This window comes from Myxine glutinosa, chromosome 2, assembly GCF_964187855.1.
Source record: "Myxine glutinosa chromosome 2, kmMyxGlut1.1, whole genome shotgun sequence".
Classification (NCBI taxonomy): domain Eukaryota; kingdom Metazoa; phylum Chordata; class Myxini; order Myxiniformes; family Myxinidae; genus Myxine; species Myxine glutinosa.
Genome location: NC_136262.1, coordinates 50,048,538 through 50,073,913, shown reverse-complemented (window position 1 = coordinate 50,073,913; position 25,376 = coordinate 50,048,538). Strand labels below are relative to the sequence as shown.

At 47.7% G+C, this 25,376-nt stretch overlaps 1 long non-coding RNA gene across 1 annotated transcript in view; it reads right to left on the bottom strand.

Moving 5' to 3' along the window:
* Positions 1 to 4,054: 4,054 nt before the first annotated feature.
* Positions 4,055 to 25,376, bottom strand: part of LOC137421824 (uncharacterized) — a 54,793-nt gene continuing 33,471 nt past the window's right edge. Inside the window, exon 4 of the long non-coding RNA XR_010983409.2 lies at positions 4,055 to 4,920. This is a non-coding gene — a long non-coding RNA (uncharacterized LOC137421824). The remainder of the gene's footprint in view (positions 4,921 to 25,376) is intronic.

Below are 25,376 nucleotides of genomic sequence, written 5' to 3'. Positions count from 1 at the left end.
TTATAGGAATTTTAGTTTACTGTGCACTCATTTTTGTTGCCTGCATTATTTTTATTAAACCATTATTTGTTACATTTTAATTGTTGTATTGTGGCTTTGCCGGTTTTGTACGTTTATTTGTTGTGGGGATCGGATAACCCCCATGCCGCATCCGGCCGTGTAGGTAAGCTCTCGCTGCCCTCCAATAACCCCCTCCCCACCCCCCGGCATGTGTCACTACCGCCATAGTTGAGTATACGCCTCAGAGTTAAAGCTCGGTTGGCCATCCGTCACCTTGCAGTGTTCACTACAGGGATGACACAATATAAAATGAGCTGTCTCGGCGTGCATCCGTCCATCCCTCGGTCCATGAAACCGTGTGACTGTATGTCTACTATTTACAGTCACGTGAAAAAGTAAGTACACCCCATGTAAAGTTTTGACTTTTTCAACATATTTCAACATATTTCAACATACAGCTATTTGATCTTCATTTCAACAATATTGACAGATAAAGGTGATATAATATAACAAATATCATGAAACATTTACATTTTGTAGTCCATTGTATAATTTAAATAAACATAAATGCAAATTTCGCATGTGGAAAAAGTAAGTACACCCTTGGCTCTAATAGGTGGTATTGCCCCCTTTGGCAGAAACAACCTCAAGTAGGCATTTCTTATAACTGTCAACCAGTCTCTGACATCGACTGGGAGAAATTTTTGCCCACTCCTCCATGCAGAATTCTTTCAGCTGTGCGATGTTTGAGGGGTTTCTTGCATGCACAGCTCGTTTCAAATCCCCCCACAACATCTCGATGGGATTTAGATCCGGGCTTTGACTTGGCCATTCCAGAACACTCCATTTCTTTCTTTTCAGCCATTCTTTGGTGGATTTACTGGTATGTTTAGGGTCATTGTCATGTTGCAAGGTCCACCTTCGGTTGAGCTTCAACTTTCCGACAGATGGCCTCACATTATCCTCAAGCACCCTCTGGTACAATGAAGAATTCAAAGTAGATTCTATGATGGTGAGCTGCTCAGGCCCTGATGCAGCAAAGCTGCCCCAAACCATAATATTTCCACCACCATGCTTTACAGTTGGTATCAGGTTCTTGTGGTCAAATGCTGTCTTTGGTTTTCGCCAAACATGTCTTCTGGTACTGTGGCCAAATAGCTCGACCTTTGACTCATCTGTCCAGAGCACATTGTTCCAGAAGTGCTGGTCTTTGCCTAGGTGTTCATTGGCAAACTTTAGTCTTGCCCTGATGTTCTTTCTGGACAGCAAAGGTTTCCTCCTGGCACACCTCTTATGTAGATCAAATTTGTGCAGCCTCTTTCTATTGGTAGACTCGTGCGCTTTGACATCAACAGTGGCAAGAGCTACCTGTAGGTCCCGTGATGACATTCTGTGGTTCTTAGAGACTTCTTTAAGCATCTTGCGGTCTGCTCTCGGGCTGAACTTGCTGGGGTGGCCTGGCCTGAACAAGTTGGCAGTTGTTTGGAATCTTCTCCACTTTGTAGATGATCTTCCGGACAGTCGAATGATTGATTTCAAATTGTTCGGAGATCTTTTTAACTCCCTTCCCAGACTCGTAGGCATCTATAACCTTCTTTCTAAAGGCCTCAGAGAGCTATTTTGATCTAGGCGTGGTGACACCGCACACTTCAACAACAAAGAGCAAACCAAACGAAATGTCTGAGGTTTAAATAAGACAGGTTCCTCCAAGATCCTCTCCAACGATGTTCTAATCATTTGCACCTGAGCTGGTGCACCTGATTCTAATTTTAGGTGTTTGAAGTCGTGATAAATGTGAGGGTGTACTTACTTTTTCCACATGCGAAATTTGCATTTATGTTTATTTAAATTATACAATGGACTACAAAATGTAAATGTTTCATGATACAGTATTTGTTATATTATATCACCTTTATCTGTCAATATTGTTGAAATGATGATCAAATAGCTGTATATTGAAATATGTTGAAAAAGTCAAAACTTTACATGGGGTGTACTTACTTTTTCACGTGACTGTACGTACTTTTGGAATGTACCTTTCGACCCTTTAGACTACTGAGACCTTTGAAGACCCTTCAAGACTCCAAAGACTGTTTAAGACTACCAAGACCTCTAAGACCCTGAAGACCCAAAATACCCTGAAGACACTTAAATACCGCAAAGACCCAAAAGACCTCGAGGACTCCGAAGACACAAAATACCCCAAAGACACAAAATACCCCAAAGACACAAAATACTCCGAAGACTGTCTCCTCATACCCGTGACAATGTGAGCACCACTCTCAATCAGGACCGAGAGAGTGTGATGAACTGGGGAAAAGATTGGCTTGTTACTTTCAACCAAAAAAGGCCCACTTGTTGTCTGTGTCTAGTTCAAGATCACCTTGTTTTCCGACCCTGTCTATGGATTCTTCACCTCTACAGGAACTCACTGTTATCCATCTGCTTGGATTGGATATCAGATCAAACCTCAGCTGGGAAAAGTACATCTCATAGCTAAATGAGCCTCCCCCCACATTGGCTGCTTATTTCGTGCTCGGCGATACCTTTCTCAAGCTGCTATGCTCCATCTATAGAAGGCCACCATACTACCTGTTATGGAGTATCATTACCATATTTGGGCTGGTGCTCCGGCCTGTCACCTATCTCTTCTTGACAGAATCCAGCGACGTGCTGCCATTTTGGTGGGACAGCAGTTGGCATCATCCCTGGAACCTCTTTCAGTCCGCCACTCTATTGCTTCGTTGAGACATTTCTACAGATATTACCACGGAATGTGCTCTGAGGGTCTATCACAGGTTGTTCCACCTGAGCATACATTCAGTCGCTCGACACATTTGGCAGTTTCTTCCCATCCATACACTGTATCTGTCCCAAGGAGTAAGACTATGAGGTAATGAGGTATTCTTCTCGTTTTTTTCCCTGCACGGCATCACTCTAAAACAGTTTACCTGCATCCTGCTTTCCTCTCTATCCCAACCTACCTCAATTCAAGAGAAATGTCAATAGATACCTCCTTTGTGTCTAATATCTATACTTTCCTTTGTGTAGCAACCACCTCGAGTGGCCTTAAAGGCTTTGTGACGGCCGATATCAGATAATAAAAAATAAAAATAAAAAAAGACACAAAGACCCTGAAGATCCAAAAGACCCCGAATATTCTTTAAGATCCTGAAGACACAAAAGACCCCAAAGATACAAATGACCCCAAATAACCAAAAGACCCAGAGGACCCCAAAGACCCTTAAAAACCCCGAAGACCCAAAAGACCCCTAAGAACCTTTCGACCCATTAGATCCCAAGATCCTTAAGACCCCCAAGACTCTTAAGACCCCTTTCAATACTGTAGACACCTTTAGATCCCTTTGCCCTTTAGACTTTTTAGAACCCTTTTTAGAACCCTATAGAACTTTTTAGAACCCTTTTTAGACCCCTAGAACCTTTAGACCTCTATACCCTTTAAGTCCAAATAACACAATTTGGACCCCTAACCCCCATCAGGAAGATTAGACAGCTTGGACCCTTGATCATTTAGACTCTAAATGATCAAGGGTCCAAAGTACATCTCAGGTATAGCTAAAAGAGCCTCCCACCACATTGGCTGCTTATTTCGTGCTCGGCGACATTTTTTAGAGCTTTAGACCACTTGGACCTTTTTGGATTACAAATAAATAATATCACCAATATTACAAATAAATTTGCACGAAAGAAATGTTTGTATTATGATTGGTGTAAATCATGACAACACAGCAACTCAAGTTCATTATCCTCAGTTAAAACGAGACTGTGCCTCTGCAGCGAAATGTAGTGAGGCAAGCCGATCCACGCTAGTAGTTTATAAAGGAGGCGATTAAAAGGGGATCTGATTAAAATATTGACGATATTTTTGTTTGTTTTCACCAGTCAGTGGTGTAATGGTTGGAGCATCTGCTCTGAATCTGGGAGGTCAGAACCAACGCTGAATAATAACAAAAGCTTTTAAAATGGTACATGCTGCTTCCTTGCTCAACGCTCGGAATTTAAAAAGGATAGAGCATGGACAAACAACCATAAGTTGGTGACCATTACACATGCTTTAATGGGCCTAAAGGCCTCCTCATGCGTCAAAGTTCCTTGTAAGGGAACTCGTATTATGTAATGAAAGGTGTAGATGCAAAAGGGCAGGAAAGCTTTCATTTTTTTTTTTATCAGTACAGAGAGTAAGTAACATGACTCCAGAAGAATAGCTTGAGTGTAAAAAATAAAGGAGAGTTAGGACGTAAGCAAGACAAGGGTATTTCACAGGGAGTTGTCGATGTAGGGACAGTGGATATAGCATTGGATAGATACTGTTAAAGGAGACAGAGCTACAGGGCCTTCAATCTGAAACGTAGGTAGCTCATGGCTGGCCTGTGAGACCTGTGAATGTTGTGGAAATTTGTTGTCTGGGTAGTGCAAAGTTTATAGACATTTAGTATGAAAAACACGATTTTTGTTTTCAAGTACATGTATACTTTGTATTGCAAGGGTGCTATCTTGTTTGTAACAAATATTTGTTCCTCCCCTCCCCCACCCTCCAGCCTTCCACCTTTCTCTTCCCCTTGTATACCTCTACTGCTTAGCTGCTGACCTCCATTATTTTACCACTCCCCATAACACCACATCCCCCCAAGCACCACTGTGTAACCTTGTTTAGATTGAGTTTCAGGAGTGTGGATATCATGGTATAGGTATGATGGGCGGAGTGGCCTCGTCCTTCAACTTGGACACTTTGTATGTATCCTTGTGTTACCCCTAATTCGACAATCAATATTGCGTCGACTTATGACATTTATTATGCATTTGGGAGATGTTCTGGTCGAACATATCTCCAGATGTTTCCCAACGATCTTGATGGATTACTTGATCAGAGTCGACACATCGCAGCAACGGGAACGAATCCTGGAAAGGCAAAACACTTGTAAGCTAATAGTTTTGGTTGCTGAATACTGCATTTATGCACTCATTATTTAGTTCCTTATTGTTGACAACACATAAGCAAGAAAGATGTCGAACAAAGCACGATACTTGCGAAATCCAAATAAACAAGAGTTTCCATGGAAACAGTAATATAGCAATTTTGAAAATTTGACTCATCAAGTGTTTTACATGATCGATTGTTATACAGAACAAATTCGGTTGATTGTGGCCTAATATGTATTTTAGATGTTTAAGATGGTGTTGATCTTTGACTAAGTTTGACCAAATTTACTCACATATACTACACATGTACAAATAAGCTGTGTGAGTTTCAATTTGACATTAAAAAGTTATTGAGTTATGGTAACAATAATATCATTAAAAAGTCCTATTGGATTATAACTATAGACCCACTCCTGAGGGGATCTACCTAGAGGCCTAGGAAGTCCAGTCGGCTCTGGTCCGTTAGTTTTTGGGGGCATTTGATGCCTCAAGAACATCAGGTTTCCTCACTTTTAGTTTAGTATTAAACAACAGTAGCGACTGTTTAAAAAGGTAATCATATGTGTTTTAATTTATAGAATAAATGTATTTCTGGTAGGGGTGCCCCACAAAATCAAGGCTGTTGTGGAAGTCAATGAAGAAGTGAGCCAGCGATAAAGTAAACTCAAAGGTCTTTTGCACTCTGAAGCAGGTTATCATCAAGGATTTGCCTGTATTTGGCTCTATTCATTGTTCCCTCTATCCTTACAAGCCTACTAGTCCCTGCCGCTAAAAATCATCCCCATAGCATGATGTTGCTACCTCCATGCTTCGCGGTAGGGATGGTGTTAGATGAGTGATGAGATGTGCTCGGTTTCTGCCAATACATAGCGCTTTGCATTCAGAACAAAGAGTTCAATTTTCCTCTCATCAGACCACAGAATATTTTGCCTCATCCTCTCAGTCTTTCACGTGCCTTTTTGCAAACTCCAAGCATGCCGTCATGTGCCTTTTTCTCAGGAATGGCTTCCGTCTGGCCACTCTCCCATAAAGCTGGGATTTGTGAGGTGCTGCAGAGACTGTTATACTTCTGGCAGATTCTCCCATCTCAGCCAAGGAACTCTGTAGTTCTGTCACAGTGGTCATTGGGTTCTTGGTCACCTCCCTGACCAAGGTCCTTCTTGCCCTGTTGCTCAGTTTGGTCAGATGGACAGCTCTAGGAAGAGACTGGGTAGTTCCATATTCTTTCCATTCCCTAATGATGGAGCTCACTGTGCTCTTAGAAACCTCCAACACTCTAGACATTGTTTTATACCCTTCCCCAGATCTATGCCTCCTCAGATCTCCATCTCGGAGTTCTACGAGCAGTTCCTTGGACTTCATGGTGGAGTTTCTACTCTGGCATGCTCTGTCAACTGTGTGACCTTATATAGAAAGGTGTGTTTCTTTCTAAATCATGTCCAATCAATTGAATTGGAAACAGGTGGACTCCAATCAAGTTGTAGAGACATTTCAAGCATGAAGAAAGGAAATTGGATTCACATAATCTCAATTTGGAGTGTCATAGCAAAGGGGTTGAATACTTATTGACTCAAGACATTGAAACTTTTCATTTTAAAATATTTTGTTAAAAATAAAAAATTAAATTCCACTGACATTATGGGGTATGGTGTGCAGATCAGTGACAAAAAATCTCAACTTAATCCATTTTAAATTCAGGCCATAACACAAGAAAATGTGAAAAAGATCAAGGGAAATGATCATGATCTTTCCTGGGAAAACCACATTTCAAATCTGGCCTCCAAAGCCAGTCGCCGACTGGGCATCCTCCGTCGTGCGAAGTCCTTCCTTGGCACACCTGAGCTCCTCACCACATACAAGGCTTTCATCCACAGCTCAATGGAATACTGCTCTCCCCTCTGGGGTGGTGCTCCTGCCTCACACCTAGCTCGTCTTCACGCTGTTGAAACCAAAGCGTTCAGAATCATTGGAATCTCCCACGATGAAGCTAACTCCAAGGGCCTCTCACTCACTCACCGCAGGCAGGTTGGGGGTCTTTCCGTCTTCTAGCGACTCCTCTCCGGCCTTGCCCCCGCAGCTCTCTCTGGGCTCTGTCCCCCAAATATTCCTACAGGTCGCACAAGATCTGCCTGCAACCCTCTTATGGTTAAACTGCCAAAATCAAGAGTCTCTGCTCACCTTCACTCCTTCATTCCTCTTTTCTCCCGCCTCTGGAACAAACTCCCTCACTCTCTTCAATCCCACTCCTCCCTCCAGGTCTTTAAAACAGCTGCTGACCACCATCTCTTATCTTCCCCCATCCAAAACCTTGATCTTTTCCACCCCTGCTAATTTCACCCCAAATCCACTTTTTTGAAATACCAACTTCTGTCCTGGAAGTCCTTGGTGTCCTTGTGTTTTATACTTCTCCCACCCCCCCCCCCCACCCCCCTTCCCACACCTCCTCCCCCCAAGCCCTCTCCCTCCCACACATCTCCCTGCTCTCAAATGTTATGTTTGTGTGCTTCCCCTTCTCTCCCCATCTTGTCTACCGCTCCCTCTTTTTATATATTTCGTTTGTCTGTTTGATTTGTTTGTGAAATAAATGTTAGCTCTTTCACGAGCCTCGATTCTGTATACAAAAAAGAAAAGAAAAAAAAAGGGGTGTGCATACACAGTATATATAAAAATAAATAAATAAATAAATATATATATACAGACTTGGCATTTAATATGGAATATTTTTTTGTAGGGGTGAACTTACTTTTCAAGATGACTTAGAACCAAAAGTTCATTGGAATTATGTTGAAATTATTCTAGATTTTGTTAATGTGACCTTTAAAAGAAACAAAAACCACATTTGACATTTCAAAGCAAATAAATTGATCCTTGAAAGTGATGTAAACTGATATCGAACTCCATTCACGGACAGTACTGTGTTAAACTTCTGTGCGTTTTCCAGAAGTATCTCTTTATTTTGCACATTAGCCAAAATTTTTTTTAACAAAAACAAAAGTTAAATTACGACTGGGATTACGGACAGTAAAATTACAGTTCAGTACTTCGTGTAACCCCGACGAGCATTCAGGAGAGCACGTACACGTTGAGGCATGCTGTTCACGAGACAGCTTGGATTTTTGATCACAACCCCTTAACCTTCATTGAAAAAAATGAAAAATAAAAACCAGAGGTTGATGAGATGGAGTTTGGCTTTGCAGGAGTTCGGCTTGGAAATTGAGCATGTAAAGGGCAGGGATAATGTCGTTGCTGATGCTTTGTCCAGAGTGAACTAACTTTGGAAATCTCTGTAGGTTGTTTGAAGTTTTGTTGCTTTATTTTTGGGCAATATTGAGTATCGTTGCTCATGGGAATGTTATTATATATCTCTATATATTATATATCTATCTATAATTCCAGTAATCTCTGTGTGTATGTGTGTGTGTGTGTGTGTGTGTGTGTGTGTGTGTGTGTGTTTGTCTGTGACCGCTGTTTCTCGACAACCACGGGTCCGATATACTTGAAACTTGCCAGGTATATTGCTGGGGACCCGAGGATGTGCCTTTTCAAGGTTTGAAATTAATCGGACAAGTGGTTCCCAAGGTATGGTCACCGTACTCGCAAGCCGTTCGCTTTGGCTTTGCGAATGGACCAAACCATTTCATGTAAATAGAGGGGGGGGGGGGGGGTTCTACCGTACTCGCAAGCCGTTCGCTTTGGCTTTGCGAATGGACCAAACCATTTCATGTAAATAGAGGGGGGGGTTCTGTGGTCGTTACTGCCACGTGGTTTCAAAGTTTTTTTTTGTTGTTGTTGTTTGCACGCATGTTTTTTTGCACCCACGTACGGGCACGCCCTAGTCTATCTATAATTCCAGTAATCTCTGTGTGTATGTATGTGTGTCTGTGTGTTTGTCTGTGACCGCTGTTTCTCGACAACCACGGGTCCGATCTAATTGAAACTTGCCAGATATATTGCTGGGGACCTGAGGATGTGCCTTTTCAAGGTTTGAAATTAATCGGACAAGTGGTTCCCAAGGTATGGTCACCGTACTCGCAAGCCGTTCGCTTTGGCTTTGCGAATGGACCAAACCATTTCATGTAAATAGAGGGGGGGTTCTACCGTACTCGCAAGCCGTTCGCTTTGGCTTTGCGAATGGACCAAACCATTTCATGTAAATAGAGGGGGGGGGGGGTTCTGTGGTCGTTACTGCCACGTGGTTTCAAAGTTTTTTTTTGTTGTTGTTGTTTGCACGCATGTTTTTTTGCACCCACGTACGGGCACGCCCTAGTCTATCTATAATTCCAGTATTCTCTGTGTGTATGTGTGTGTGTCTGTGTGTTTGTCTGTGACCGCTGTTTCTCGACAACCACGGGTCCGATATACTTGAAACTTGCCAGGTATATTGCTGGGGACCCGAGGATGTGCCTTTTCAAGGTTTGAAATTAATCGGACAAGTGGTTCCCAAGGTATGGTCACCGTACTCGCAAGCCGTTCGCTTTGGCTTTGCGAATGGACCAAACCATTTCATGTAAATAGAGGGGGGGGTTCTACCGTACTCGCAAGCCGTTCGCTTTGGCTTTGCGAATGGACCAAACCATTTCATGTAAATAGAGGGGGGGGGGGGTTCTGTGGTCGTTACTGCCACGTGGTTTCAAAGTTTTTTTTTGTTGTTGTTGTTTGCACGCATGTTTTTTTGCACCCACGTACGGGCACGCCCTAGTCTCTATAATGCAAGCTCTCTCTGTGTGTCTGTGTGTCTGTCTGTGTGTATGTCTGTGACCGCTGTTTCTCGACAACCACTGGTCCGATCTAAGTGAAATTTGCCAGGCATATTGCTGGGGACCTGAGGATGTGCCTTTTCAAGGTTTGCTATTAATCGGACAAGTGGTTACCAAGTTATGGCCATTTATTTGGCAAACACATACGTTTTGTACGTGAACGAAGGAACAGCGAAGGACGAGATCGAAGGAACGGCGAAGGACGAGAGCGAAGACCGAAGGAACGATGAAAGTTTTAATTTTTCTTTGCACGTACGGTCAAGCTACAGCGAAGGAACCGCGTGTGTTTGTTGTTTATGCCTCGTGGTTTGAAAAATTGAAGAATTGGCCATTAAAACTAATTTGCGATTAATCGTAACTGCGATATGCGAACTTCCGGACAGCGAGGACTTAACTTCCGGACTTAGGGATAGTGACGACTTACTGTCTCGATTGTATCTTACTACTATCTTACTATCTTATATATGTATACTATCTTATCTATCTTATCTATCTTATACTTACTGTCTATATACTTAGTCTATATTATAGATTGATTGTAGTTAAACACAATGCCCCAATCCATTCGTCGTTTACGACAGCGAAGGAACGAAACTGCGCGTCGTGCACACGCAATGGAATCTGACGAAGCACGAGCTGCTCGCCTGACACGCGACGCTACGCGCGTGACAAGGCATCGTGCAGCTGAAACGGATGAAGAACGAGCTGCTTGCTTGGCACACAACACTGAACGTGAGGCAAGGCGTCGTGCAGAAGAAACGGATGAAGAATGAGCTGCTCGCTTGACACGCGACGCTACGCGCGTCACAAGGCGTCGTGCAGAACAAACGGATGAACAGATGAGAACAAACGTACGGGCACGCACTAGTATATATAAATGTAAATATATATATATATATATATATATATATAGATATATATATATATATATATATACATATATATATATATCTATATATATATATATATATATATATATATATATATATATATATATATATATATTGTAACGATTTTGAGAAGTGTAACGGTTTTTTGAGAAGTGTAACAATAACAATGGTGCAGTAACAATTTTGGAGGAAGTGTAACGAATGTGAAAACGTTACAATGTGAACGTTACAAAAGTATGGTTTTGTTATGTGTAACATCCTCGTAATGTAAATAATGGTCGCCGCCGTCCTCCTAGTTAATTCCATGAAACTTACACGCAGGTCACGGTATATCTTTTAAATAGTGTATTTCCTTATTCCATGTAGGCTAAATATGTGTTTCCCACTAGATTGACTTTGCATTGTCTCAAACAAAATAAGCGTAGGCCCTTCCAATTTCCCCAAACATCTCCGCTCTCCAAAGTTCCTTTCAAAAGGGTGGGAGTTGTGTTCAATCCCGCAAGCCGCCATTGCCCATGTGCTAATCTCGGAGAAGAAAGGCGTGTCTCCACCTCGTCATCGAGGGGAGGAGTGAGCCAGAGGGTCGCATGGCCAATCAGCACCGCGGTGAGCGAACCGGTAGGCGTGCCCTCGCAGCCGGCGGCTTGATTCCGCCGCGAGTTATAAAAGCGACTGTAAGGGACTGCTTTATGAGATGACCTGGGAGAGGAGCAAAGAGGCGGCACCAAGAGGAGCGGTGAGATGCGAAACGCTCCAAGCCAAAGAGGAGAGGTACTCGGCAAGGAAACCAGCTTTGGAGAGACGCGCTGAAAGGAGGGAGACGGCTCTACCAGGAGGAAGAGGAGCAGGTGTGCCCGAGCCAGCGCGTGACGTCTACAGCAGCGGATACGCGACGGAGGGTTTTCCCGCCAAAACCGCGAGGAATTGAGAGCTGCTGCCTCCGACCTTGCCTCCCTCTCAAGCAATCCACCTCAAGCCCTACCTGCCTGCAATATCCCCTGTGTAAGTGTGAACGTCCTGTCCTACTCGTTGTCTTGGGATTAAGTAAATTGAGTAGAATAAGCTAACGATGCACTGTGTGACTGCTTTTTCCATCCATTGCTTGTAAATAATTTTGGTCGCTCTTCCTTTTTGCTTGTGTGTGTATAATAAATCTGTTCTTCCTCCGTACTCTGTCTTTTTCTCTTTTCCTTCTCTTTCGGTCGCTTTAGAGGTTTCCCGATTGAATATCTGTGGGGCGATCTGGTCAACGTCGGGTGGAATCGGGCTAATCGGGGAGTAACTGTTCGGACGCGGTAATACACCACCGCTCGGTCAATATAACATCTAAAACCGCGTCTGCAACAATTGGTTGTCAGGAGTTGGATTCGGACCTGGGACTAAATTTGTTAGGCCCAAATTTTGGAACACCAATTGTACTATTAGAGTAACAATTGGTGTCGAGGAGTGAGATCGGACCCGAAGCGCGCTTAACGCGCTCAAAATTACAAGCTGCCGAAATTTATTTTGTTTTATAAAGCAAAACCCGAATTTTGAGATCGCGCCATGGACAATCAAGGCGATCGGATGTCGGTGGGAGAGATAGACAGGGTGGAATCAACCCAGGACCCCAGGGAAGAAGTGGGGAAAATGGTGGAGGAGAGTAAAGAAGGTGTGGTTGCGGAGGTTTCAGACGCACAAAATGGCGCTCTCGCGCACGTGGTTGAGGGGGCCACGGCCGCGGAACCAATGAGCGCGGCCCAAATGCAAGCCTTCATGACCCAATTCATGGTGGAAATGCAGAAAAAAAACGATAGTGGGGAAATAGAAAGCAGAATGATGGGGGCCATTATGGGGCAAATGGGGGCAATGGAAGACAGAAGGAGGGCTGATAATGAGAAAATGGAAAGCAGAATGATGGGGGTAATGAGGGACGAAGCGAGGGGTACCGGTGAGGAGTTAGACAAGAAATTTGGGAAGTTCGACAATAATTTTGAGGAGTTAGACAAGAAATTTGGGAAGTTAGACAATAATTTTGAGGGGTTAGACAACGGGATAAAAGAGGAAAAGAATGGGTTAACGGGGGTGGAAAACAGAATGGCTGCCCAGGAGAATCAGTTAGAGGGGGTGAAAAATGGGTTAATGGGGTTAGAAAATAGGATGGAGGACAAATTGCGGGAAATAGGGGAACAATCCGCCCGAGAAATCAAACAAATGGGAGAGCAGATAGAGGAGGTGAAAATCGGGGTAGAAACCAAACTGGATGCTCAGAGGGATGAATTGGGACAGATGAGGGTGGCATCTACAAAAGAGATGGAGGAAATACGACGAGGGGTAAGTGAGGAGGTTTCAGGGCTACGCGAGGAGGTAAAGCGAGGTGAGAAGCGTATGGAGAAAGAGGTGAGAAATAATACGGCTAAGTTACAAGGGGGAATAGAAGATCTGACGAAGGGAGTAGAACAGCTGACAGTCGGACAAAGGGAACTAGCGGACCAAGTGGAAAAGAACACTGCAATCATCGGGGGTTTGAAAGCGACACAAAAGGACATTAAAAACGAATTAATAGCAACACAAAAGGAATGTCAGATGGTACATGAGGGGTTGACGAAGAAGTTGGAGGAGGTGACAGAAGTGATGGAGACGAAGGACCGAGAGGTGAGGACGCACATCGAAACGGTTAAGGTGGCGTTAGAGGAAGAGATAGAGGGGGTGCACCGGGAGATGAAGGAGGTAAAGGAAAAATTAGAGGAGGTGGAAGAGGGGGTGAGTGAAATTAAGAAGAGACGGAGGGAAACTAAGAGGGAGATAAAGGAGGAAGTCATGGAATATGTACAAGGTCTGTGTTCAAATCATGATGAGGTGCTCACTAACCAAATAAAAAGTTTGCAGGTGGCAGAGGAGGTGCGACGACGAAGTACGGAGGTGAGTGGAAATGTATATGATGTGAGGGGAGATTCAGTCGGCTTGGGGGGTGGTGTAGACCCGGGTGTTCGTGAGGGACCAATGGTAAGATGTATGACTGGTCCGGAGTGGATGGACAGGGGAGGTGTGCAAGGAGGTTTGACTATGGGGAGTGAGGGGGGTGCTGGTGAGCAAGGGTATGGGGGTATGGCGTGGGTAGCGGGTTGCGGAGGGGCGACCCAGGCATCGACACCAGGAGGGGTAGTGTTTGGAGGGACGGGGGACGCGCGGGAGCCCCCCGGGAATAACGTACTGTGGGAGCCCGAACGGGTTGGTCCCGCGTTGATCCCGCAAGGAGTGACGCGCGGGGTCCGACCTTCGGGCGCCCACAAGGTCCCACTCGCGCCGTATGACGGCAAGAGTGATTTGAGGGCGTACCTGGCGCAGTTTGAGTACGTGTGTAAAGGCAACGGTTGGAATCCGGACGAAGGTGGAGTACACCTGGTGGGGGCACTGCGCGGTGCGGCGGCGGAGGTGCTGATGGCTTTACCACCGGGTGCTCTCACCCTGCCAGCTCTCCGTGCGGCATTAATTAATCGGTTCGGCATTGAGCAGCAAAGCGAGCTTGTTAAAGCCCAACTTGCGCAGCGAAAACGCAAGCCCCAGGAGACCATCGGGGAACTTGCTCACGATATTCGCCGCGCGGTCGGGATTGCACACGCGGACATGGCAGCGAGTTCCCAGGAAAGCCTGGCGCTGGATCACTTTATTCAGGCCCTTCCGGATCTGGAGCTCCGGCAACAGCTCGCCATGTGGCGCCCGCAAACCATGAGTCAGGCGGCCGACGCTGCAGCCCGTTGGGAAGCAGCGGGGCCCCTGGCCCGGGGAGGCGAGCGCCACGCAGTGGCGGTGCGTCAGATGGGGCCCGCCCCCGACGGGGGCCCTGACCTGGAGAGCATGGTCCAGAGGTTAGTGGATCGGCGCCTGGCGGCACCTGGACCATGGCAGGCGGCCCCAGCGGTGGCACCCGGTAGTCCCCGACAGAGTACCCCAATTCGGACATACAGGGGGGGGAATTTGGAATACCGGAGGCAAGCACCTTACCAGGTGAGGTGCTATAATTGTGCTCGGATGGGTCACCGTGCATGGGAGTGTCGAGCTCCGCGCCGGGACGTTTCCCGCCAACCGATGCCCTCAACTCCGCCCCGTATAGATCGGCCTAGCCGACCTCAGACACCCCCCCCCCCCCCCCCCCCCGCCAGGGCCCGGGAAACTAGAACGTGCCGGGCATGCAGGGCAGTGTTCGGCAGTAGGGGATGGGGAGAAGCCCTCGTTGACGCGACAGGTCATTCATTGTGGCCGAATTGGGACGGGTAGTTTGACAATTCGGTGCAAAATTGCCGGCGTGGGGGTAGACGCCGTGGTGGACACGGGAGCCAGCGCCACGATCATCAGCCCCGTGGTCCTTAATTCGAGTGCAGACGGCTGGGGTAAAATCCAGCGTCTGGAAAATCATAGTTTGCAGTTGGCTACCGGGGCAACAGCTCCGATCATAGGGCGTGGTTTTGTGACCCTCAAGTTGGGATCGGTAAAGCAAGAGATAGAGGTTTGGGTGGCGGAGGTGTGCGACCCATGCTTAATAGGGTTGGATTTGTTGACTGCCAGCGGTTGTAAAATCGACTTGAGTCGGGGGATCCTGCGATGGGGAGTGGAAGAGCTACCATTGGAGGGGGTGAGCACAGCCGAGAGGGTGGAGCTGGAAGCTCCTGAGGCCGTGACCATCCCTCCGGGGGCCGAGGCCATCGTGCCGGCCCGATGGTCAGCTCGCCCGACATGGCAGGAATCCTGCGGCCTGGTCAAACCGGTGGCAGCGCTATCCATACCTGGTTTAATCGTGGGCCGTACCCTTGTAAAAACGGACGGGCCGGTGGTGGCCGTCCGAGTAATTAATATTAGCACAGAACCACGCACTATAGTGAGGGGCACGAAGGTAGCTGGCTGCACCCCAGTTAGAGAAGTCGCGTCAGTGAGGGGCGAGAACGTCCAGCCGAGCCGGCCCCAGGGGGAGCCTTCAATAAGTTCTAGGAATTGGCCGGATCCCATTTGCGAGATGGTAAATCGTAGTAGTGTAGAGTTGGGAGGTACCCAGAGGGAGGCCTTACACAAACTGGTTGGGTCCCATTTGGACCTCTTCTCCTTGTCCACCGAGGATATTGGACGTACGGGCCTGGTGAAACATCAGATCCACACTGGTGAGGCCCGGCCTATTCGTCAGGCCGCCCGACGGCTCCCTTGGAGCAAGAGGGCGGAAGCTGACGAGCAGGTTGAAAAAATGCTCGACGCAGGTGTGATCGAGCCCTCGGGAAGTCCTTGGATGTCACCTGTTGTGCTGGTCAAAAAGTAGGATGGGACCACGCGGTTCTGCGTGGACTATCGCCAGCTAAACAACGTGACACTCAAGGACTCATATCCCCTGCCAAGGATTGATGACACCCTCGATGCCGTTGCGGGCTCAAATTGGTTCTCAACTTTGGACCTCAAGAGTGGGTATTGGCAGGTGGAGATGGATAGAGCAGGGAAGGAGAAAACGGCATTTTCCACAGGTAAGGGACTGTATCAGTTTACTGTGATGCCGTTTGGTTTGTGTAACGCCCCCGCCACCTTTGAAAGATTGATGGAACATGTACTAGGCGGCATGCCATGGCAATCATGCCTGGTGTACCTGGATGACGTCCTAGTACATGCCAAAACGTTCCCCCAGGCAGTAGCTAATTTGGACCAGGTGTTCGGGTGCCTCAGACAGGCAGGGTTGAAGCTGAACCCGAGTAAGTGCACTTTGTTTGCAAGAGAGGTGGCCTATCTAGGTCACGTGATCGGCCGCGAGGGGGTAAAAACGGACCCAGAAAAAATTAAAGCGGTAGAGGAGTGGCCCGCACCACGTACCATCAAGGAGGTGCGGGGATTTTTGAGACTCTGCTCCTACTACCGGCGCTTTGTGGCGAAATTTGCGGAGTTGGCCCGTCCCCTCCACCGGCTTACGGAGAAGGGGACGCGATTTAATTGGACACGGGAGTGCCACGAGGCCTTCCAAAAATTGAAGGGGTGTCTAACATCCGCACCCCTTCTAGCTTACCCCACTAGTGACGGGACATTTACCCTGGACACGGATGCGAGCCAGGAAGGATTGGGCGCAGTTTTGTCTCAGACACAGGAGGGTGTGGAGAGGGTGATTGGTTACTATAGTCGGGCCTTAAGTAGGCCCGAGCGAAATTATTGTGTCACTCGCAAAGAGTTATTGGCTATGCTGGCTGCCATGAACCATTTCCACCCGTACTTGTACGGGCGGAAATTTCTGGTTTATAACTGACCATTGGTTAGAGGTTAGAGGTTAGAGGGATTGGTTAGAGGGATTGGTTAGAGGGATTGTGGTGACGAATTTGGTATAGGGGAAATATGGGGAAGACGTGACAGTAGTGACGAATTGGTAATGTGTAGATTTTGTACATATGGGGTAAGGGCAAGGGTAGGGTAGGTGACAGGGGGGTGACGTACGGTAGGGACGAGCTTTCTCACTTCGCCCTCCGTACGCATTTCGCCTTGCATTGCCTTATTGACGTGTACCCTTGTGACCTTACCCCTCGCTCAATTGTCTTTCTTTTGTCTCCCACATGACCTGTGCGCCATTGGGTGCTGAGGGGAGCGTGCGTGAGGTGGCCATTGTGCGCCCGAGATTCCCAGAACCAGCATGCATTGCGTTGATGTACCACTTTATGGACCGCTGTTCTGCGGCCAAGTACCACTTGATGGACCCCAGGTTCTGGGGCAGGGCACCTCTGTTGGAGACCGGCCATAGTGGCCAGGGAATCTTGCTTGCGGACCTCGGTAAGGTGGCACCTATGCCAAACAGGTGGACCACCCTTAGTTGCCCCTGAGGCCCTAAATAAAAACGAACACAAGTTGTGCTTTTTATTATGTCCAAATAGGCCGCATGAAGCCAGAAGACGTCGGGAAGAACATCGGCCCAGCAGAGAAAGTGAAGACCACCACCAGTTGTTTTGTTGTGTTTATTAAGAACCATGGTGACTGCGCACCGAGTGGTGCTTTTGGTGCTTTGTGGTGCTTGTGGTGCTTTTGGGTGCTTTGGTGGTATTGGTACTGGTGCATCGATGCAATGCGTGCTGTCTCCTCCCTCCCAACAGGAATTTCTTTTTTTTCTTGTTCCCTAAGAAAGAAACAAAAAAAACACAGGTCCTGGGTTGCGTTGTAAATAAGAAATCACGTCATTGTAAATAATGCTCCCCACCGTAAATGTATAGTTTGAGAATAATTCCGTAATTCGGTTAGCTGTGGGCTTGAGTCTGTTAGACAGGGTGCAATGCAATAGGGGGACATACTTATTTGTGTTTTAAGATTGTCACACTCAGGGTCAGGTTAATTGTAGAGGGAATTACACCTACGTGTCACACTAAGTTAAAGTTTAGTAGGCCCGAGCACGGGCCTGAAGAAAGGAGGGTGCAGTGTAACGATTTTGAGAAGTGTAACGGTTTTTTGAGAAGTGTAACAATAACAATGGTGCAGTAACAATTTTGGAGGAAGTGTAACGAATGTGAAAACGTTACAATGTGAACGTTACAAAAGTATGGTTTTGTTATGTGTAACATCCTCGTAATGTAAATAATGGTCGCCGCCGTCCTCCTAGTTAATTCCATGAAACTTACACGCAGGTCACGGTATATCTTTTAAATAGTGTATTTCCTTATTCCATGTAGGCTAAATATGTGTTTCCCACTAGATTGACTTTGCATTGTATCAAACAAAATAAGCGTAGGCCCTTCCAATTTCCCCAAACATCTCCGCTCTCCAAAGTTCCTTTCAAAAGGGTGGGAGTTGTGTTCAATCCCGCAAGCCGCCATTGCCCATGTGCTAATCTCGGAGAAGAAAGGCGTGTCTCCACCTCGTCATCGAGGGGAGGAGTGAGCCAGAGGGTCGCATGGCCAATCAGCACCGCGGTGAGCGAACCGGTAGGCGTGCCCTCGCAGCCGGCGGCTTGATTCCACCGCGAGTTATAAAAGCGACTGTAAGGGACTGCTTTATGAGATGACCTGGGAGAGGAGCAAAGAGGCGGCACCAAGAGGAGCGGTGAGATGCGAAACGCTCCAAGCCAAAGAGGAGAGGTACTCGGCAAGGAAACCAGCTTTGGAGAGACGCGCTGAAAGGAGGGAGACGGCTCCACCAGGAGGAAGAGGAGCAGGTGTGCCCGAGCCAGCACGTGACGTCTACAGCAGCGGATACGCGACGGAGGGTTTTCCCGCCAAAACCGCGAGGAATTGAGAGCTGCTGCCTCCGACCTTGCCTCCCTCTCAAGCAATCCACCTCAAGCCCTACCTGCCTGCAATATCCCCTGTGTAAGTGTGAACGTCCTGTCCTACTCGTTGTCTTGGGATTAAGTAAATTGAGTAGAATAAGCTAACGATGCACTGTGTGACTGCTTTTTCCATCCATTGCTTGTAAATAATTTTGGTCGCTCTTCCTTTTTGCTTGTGTGTGTATAATAAATCTGTTCTTCCTCCGTACTCTGTCTTTTTCTCTTTTCCTTCTCTTTCGGTCGCTTTAGAGGTTTCCCGATTGAATATCTGTGGGGCGATCTGGTCAACGTCGGGTGGAATCGGGCTAATCGGGGAGTAACTGTTCGGACGCGGTAATACACCACCGCTCGGTCAATATAACATCTAAAACCGCGTCTGCAACAATATATATATATATATATATATATATATATATATATATATATATATATATATATATATATATATATATATATATATATATACATACATACATACATACATACATACATATATATATATATATATATATATATATATATATATATATATATATATATATTGTTACGGTCCGCGGTTAAGGATGTTGTTTGCCGAGCGGAGGCACCGCGGCCTAACAGTTTCCCCGATTCACCCGATTCACCCGACGTTGGCCGTATCGCGCCACAGCTATTCAATGAGGGAAAAGACAAAGACGACGGATGTGAAGAAAAGGAATAAGAAGACGAAGGCAAAAAGGTTTGAAAATACTACTAAATTTATTTACTATGTACAGGCTCAAAATAACCAAGGAGAAGGAAAGATAAGAAAATAATATACAGAAGCTTTTTAGAGACACAGTGAAAATCGCTAGCTTATCTAAACAGACTTAATTAATACCCAGGACAGAACAAACGAAGACGACTCACACGGGGAATGATGATAGGAATGGCAGGTGGATGTTTTGAGGGAGAGGGAGGTCCAACGGGTCCTGCAGCATGATCGGCGCGTTGGGCAGCCGCCGTTCCTTCGCGGCCCTGCTCCAAACTGCCGTCCAGGCCCCAAGCGGCTGTTGAGTGTAGTTGCTGCTGTGGACGCTGCTGCTGGCGAGCAAGGCGACGAATAGCAGGCTTTGTGCTTTCCTGGATGATCTCCTTTGAACAAGAATCGCTGCTGGCTGATCCCTTCTCTTGGACAAGAATCGCTGCTGGATGATCTCTTCTCTCTCTTGGACCTTACAACTCCGCAGCTTTCCCTTGGACCCTTTTACTCAGCTCTCCTCTGACGACCCAGCTCTTTTCTTTGCACCTCACCACGCAGCTCAGCCCTGGTCACTCTTGCGCGCGCGCTTTTATAGCGCCTCCGGCGATTAAGCCGCCGGCCTTCAGGACACGCCCATCGGTGTGCTCACCTCGGCCCTGGTTGGTCGCGCGACCCACTGGCTCCGCCCTTGATGACGACGGGCGGGCACGCCTTTCTTCCCCAACCCAAGCACATGTTCAATGGCGGCAATTGTAGTTGGCAATGCGAATGGCAATTGACGAAAGGGGAAATGGAGGTTTTGGGAATGGGAATGAAGGATGAAGGGAATCTATCTTTTTCACTTGGTGCAATGGAGTGTCATTCTAATGGAAGACAAGGCCTTACCCTAAAACACATAATAAGGATATAAACTACTGAACAAGGGTATTATAGTGTCCTTCAATGGATGCTTTATGGAATTAACTACCGGGACGCCCTTTTAACCTTTACACAACACTGGAGGCAGGAGGGGCCAGACTCAAGCAATAATAATAATAAAGCACAAAATAAAAAAAATACAATCCTCATATCCGCAACACTGCACCCTCCTCCTCTTAGGCACGTCCCGGGCGTTCAACTTTAATTTAGTGTGACACGTAGGTGTAGTTCCCTCTACTTTTAACATGACCCTGAGTGCGACAGTTTTAAAACATAGATAAATGTGTCCCGCTGCTCCATTGCACCCTGCCTAACAGACTCACGCCCACAGTTAACCGAATTGCGGAATGGTCTTCAAACTACACACTGACGGTGGGGAGCATTATTTACAATTGACGCTACTTTATTTACAATACGCAACCCAGGACCTGTGATTGTTCTTTCTGGGGGGGGAGACAGTCTGCTCTGCATCGACGCACCATGAAAGCACCCAAAACGCACCAATACACCCTCAGGCACCAATCGGTGCCCAGTCATCATAGTTCATGAAAATAAAAACAACAACCCCTAACCCTGCAGGTGGTCTCTTGCTCTTCGGCTCCCTCTGCTGGCTATTTGCTTTCTTCCAGATGTTGTCATTTTCTTTTGCTGGTGGCCTATTTGCAATAAAAAATGCACCCAATGTGTCCATGTTTTTATTTATGGCCCACAGGGGCCGACTATGTATGGTTCACCTGTGGGGCATCGGTGCCCTGTGGCAAAGGTCCGCCAGCAAGATTTCAGGCCTTCATGGCCGGTTCCAGCAGAGGGGCCATGCCCCAACCCATGGGGTCCATAAGTGGTGCTCGGCCACAGACATGTGGTCCATAATGTGGTGCATCGATGCAGACAGCTGATTCTGGGAGTTCCGGGCGCACAATGGCGGACTCACGCACGCTCCCCTCGGCACCCAATGGCGCACAGGTCCTCATGTGGGAGACAAAAGGGGATAAAGACAGATGAGCTAGGGGTAAGGTCACAAGGGTACACATCAACAAAGGCAATGCAAGGCGAAGTGCGTACGGAGAGCGAAGTGAGAAAGCTCGTCCCTACCGTACGTCACCCCCCCCCCCCCCCCGTCACCTACACTACCCTTGCCCTTACCCCATATGTACAAAATCTACACCTTTACAAATTCGTCACTACTGTCACGTCTTCCCCATATTTCCCCTACACCAAATTCGTCACCACAATCCCTCTATCCAAAATTTGCCATCACCCAATTCATCATCAATCCTCATAAGGAGGAAGAGATGGAACATCAAGCACAATGTCACACCCACGTCATGATCATGATGCGTCTCACAATCCAAAACATTTGAATCAAAAATAATTAAAAACAACCATGGCATGGTGTGGAGTACCATCGTTACCTCAGGTGAGTGGATGTAGATGGTGCGAGGAGATTTTCATCCTAACTATCCTCTAAATGACATTAACACACTTTACACTACCCGGGGTCTTTCCCTGCCAATCCATTGGCCATCTTACACGATGGGTTCTAAAAACCAATTCCCATTGACCAAACTGTGGTGCTTCTCAATTTGGGGTCTCACTCCCCCGATTCAACTCCCGGTGCCTTTGCACAATTTCAGGACTGGGCCGTGTAGCTCTCCCAGCAGGTCTACCCACCTGCACACCTCCACCACTGCAGTTGCCACCCGAGCTTACCTAGCTCCTCACCCTAACCTATCTACTGGGGAAGGCCCCTCCTGGCTCTGTCACCCATTGGTGCCCTCTGGCACTGGGCTACCCGGGTCCGTCCTCCGGATCCCCGGGCCCCATCCACAACTACCGGCTCCCAGAGCCCACCTGCGGCCTCACCTGGCCGACATCCTAACAGTAGCGGAGTGCCCATTTAACTACACACACTAACAGGCCACACGCCCAGCCATTTCCACGTCACTAATGCACCCATCCAAACACCATTCTTCCACCACACAACACAGATGCCAATATCCAACCACAATTTACCTATACCCTCTACCTAACACTTACACTACCCTCCCCGGGTATTCGTGATGGGGGTCATTCTTCCCCCATTCACACCTTCGCACCATCCACTCCACTCCATAGTTTCCACCATACTCACTCCACGACCATCCATTCCAATACTACATATATTCCACACTCCATTTATTCCATACACCTGTTCCTCATACCTGTTGTTGCACACCTGTGCACTCACACCTGGTGCCACCTGCACCCTCCTCCTCTTCCTGGACCAGTTGGTCAACACAACACACATCACCATTACTCACTCAAACACTGCTCCATACACCTGTTCAGTTGCACACCTGTGCAATCACACCTGTTCCTCACACTCATTTACTCATACCCTGCTCAATACACTTGAATACACCTCCAACACTCACACGGCATCATCTCATCTAACTACTCCCCTCTGAAACTTGCGCTTCCCCGTCGCCCCTTTAAACTATTGCGCTCCCACGTCATTATCATCCACACTAATCTACCTACGTCCCCACTACAGGTATCCTTGTCACTACCTAACCTTAACGTTACCTAATGTCAATCTCTAGGGCCCTACACATTATCCAAACCCACCCGGGCTAGTTTTCACTGCCATAAACCCCATAACTCTAGTGCTCCTTTGCCCCCGCTGTGAGGGATGGTGGATTGGCCATCCCATCACATGGGGCATCTCCCACTACCAATTTGGCTCGTCCAAATCCAACAAATCAAAAATTTGCCAATCACTCTACCAATCCTCTGCCAATCATCACTCTGTCAATCATCAAATTTTGCTTTGCAATTTCGGGCCAAAACACTATTCTCGTCATCAGTCTTCTCACTAGTGCCTCTTGGTGCGCCAATTCACTTCCAAAGCTCGGCTTCGTAAAGCCGAGCAATGAATGCGGGTTGTTTGGTGCCGGCGGCTGGATGCGTCCGACACTCGGTGCAGGGAAGGAGGTTTACCCGGGCCGAGATCCCACGCACCACCTCGGCACGGAGCCATCCCATGGCCCGATCTCGACCTGCCGGAACGCCTCAACAAAAAGGGGTTGCCATGACGACCCTTCCTATCGGGCTGCCCGTTCCGCCTAGCGGAGCACGGACGCGGCCGTTCCAAGCGCGGCCCAGCGTGGATCACGTACGGCGGTCCTTTCGAACCCGCCATGGTTCGGATCCCCGCTGGTCCTCGCGGCACGCGAAACCCGGCACGCACCGAGGGCCCGATTCGGCTATAAGTCGCTCTAACCTCTAACCCGGTTACCGTCGATGCCTCACCTGCATGCTCACACGCATACGCTACCCCTTTCACCCTCACCGAGCTCGGTGCTCCAACGCCGCCCGTCCACCCCGCATACTTCGTCATTGCACTCGTTCTTTCGCTCACAGACTTGGTCACACACCTGACCACTGCACACCTTTGCACACACTCGTCGTTCGCACACCTCACCAACACACCTCTTCGCGCCCCCTCCTCTGTGACAACCACAGGTGTGCTCTCACTCGCACACCCAACCACGTGTCTCACTACCAATTCCAGCGTGCATTCCCACACACGCTCTACCATTCCAGGTGTGCTTCCTTCCATTCCAGGTGTACTTCCTCTATCACCTGTCACAACCAACTCACGCTCCGTGTCACTCTCACTACTTTCACCACCACTCTTGACAGCGCACTCACCCTTACTCTCGACAGCGCACTCTTTCCTCATGCACCCGTCCGTTACACACATTTCTCGCGCACACTCTCCCGTTACACCCTCTGTAACACTCACCACAGGTGTGCATTCTCCCTTACTCTTGACAGCGCACTCGTTCCCCATGCACCCGTCCGTTACACACCTTTCTCGCGCACCCTCTGGCGCACACTCTCGCGTTACTCCCTCCGTAACACTCACCACAGGCGTGCATGCTTCCGTTACATCCTCTGTAACACTCCTCACTACGCGCTTCCATGTGCTCCCTCGCACACGCGCTACGACCGACTCACTCTCGACAGCACACTCACTCCTCGGCACGCACTTTTTCCTCACACACCCCAGAGTCGGACATTCTCGCACACCTCCTCCTTCGCACACCGTACCTGTCGCACACTTCACCAACGGCCTCTCACGAACACCCGGATCCAAATCAACCCCCAAGCCGACTGAAGCTCCCCTCACATCATATACATTTCCACGTATATCGCCACTCCCCTTGGCACCTCGTCTCCGCACCTCCTTCGCCACCTGCAAACTCTTTATTTGATTGGTGAGCACATATTCATGATTTGAGCACCGACCTTGCACATACTCCATCACTTCCTCCCTTATCTCCTTTTTAGTTTCCCTCCGTCTCTTCTTAATTTCACTCACCCCTTCTTCCACCTCCTCTAATTTTTCCTTCACCTCCTTCATCTCCCTGTGCGCCCCCTCTATCTCTTCCTCTAACGCCACTTTAACCGTTTCTATGTGCGTCCTCACCTCTCGGTCCTTCGTCTCCATTCCTTCTGTCACCTCTTCCAACTTCTTCGTCAACCCCTCATGTACCATCTGACATTCCTTCTGTGTCGCTATTAATTCGTTCTTAATGTCTTTTTGTGTCGCTTTTAACCCCCCGATTATTGCAGTGTTCTTTTCCACTTGGTCCACTAGTTCCTTTTGTCCCACTGTCAGCTGTTCTACTCCCCTCGTCAGACCCTCTATGCCCCCTTGTAACCTCGCCGTATTATTCCTCACTTCTTTCTCCATACGCTTTTCACCTCGCTTTACCTCCTCACGTACCCCCGAGACCTCCTCACTGACACCTCGTCGTATCTCCTCTTTCATCTCCTCCCTCTCTTTTGTAGATGCCACCCTCATCTGTCCCAATTCATCCCTCTGAGCATCCAGTTTGGTTTCTACCCAGATTTTC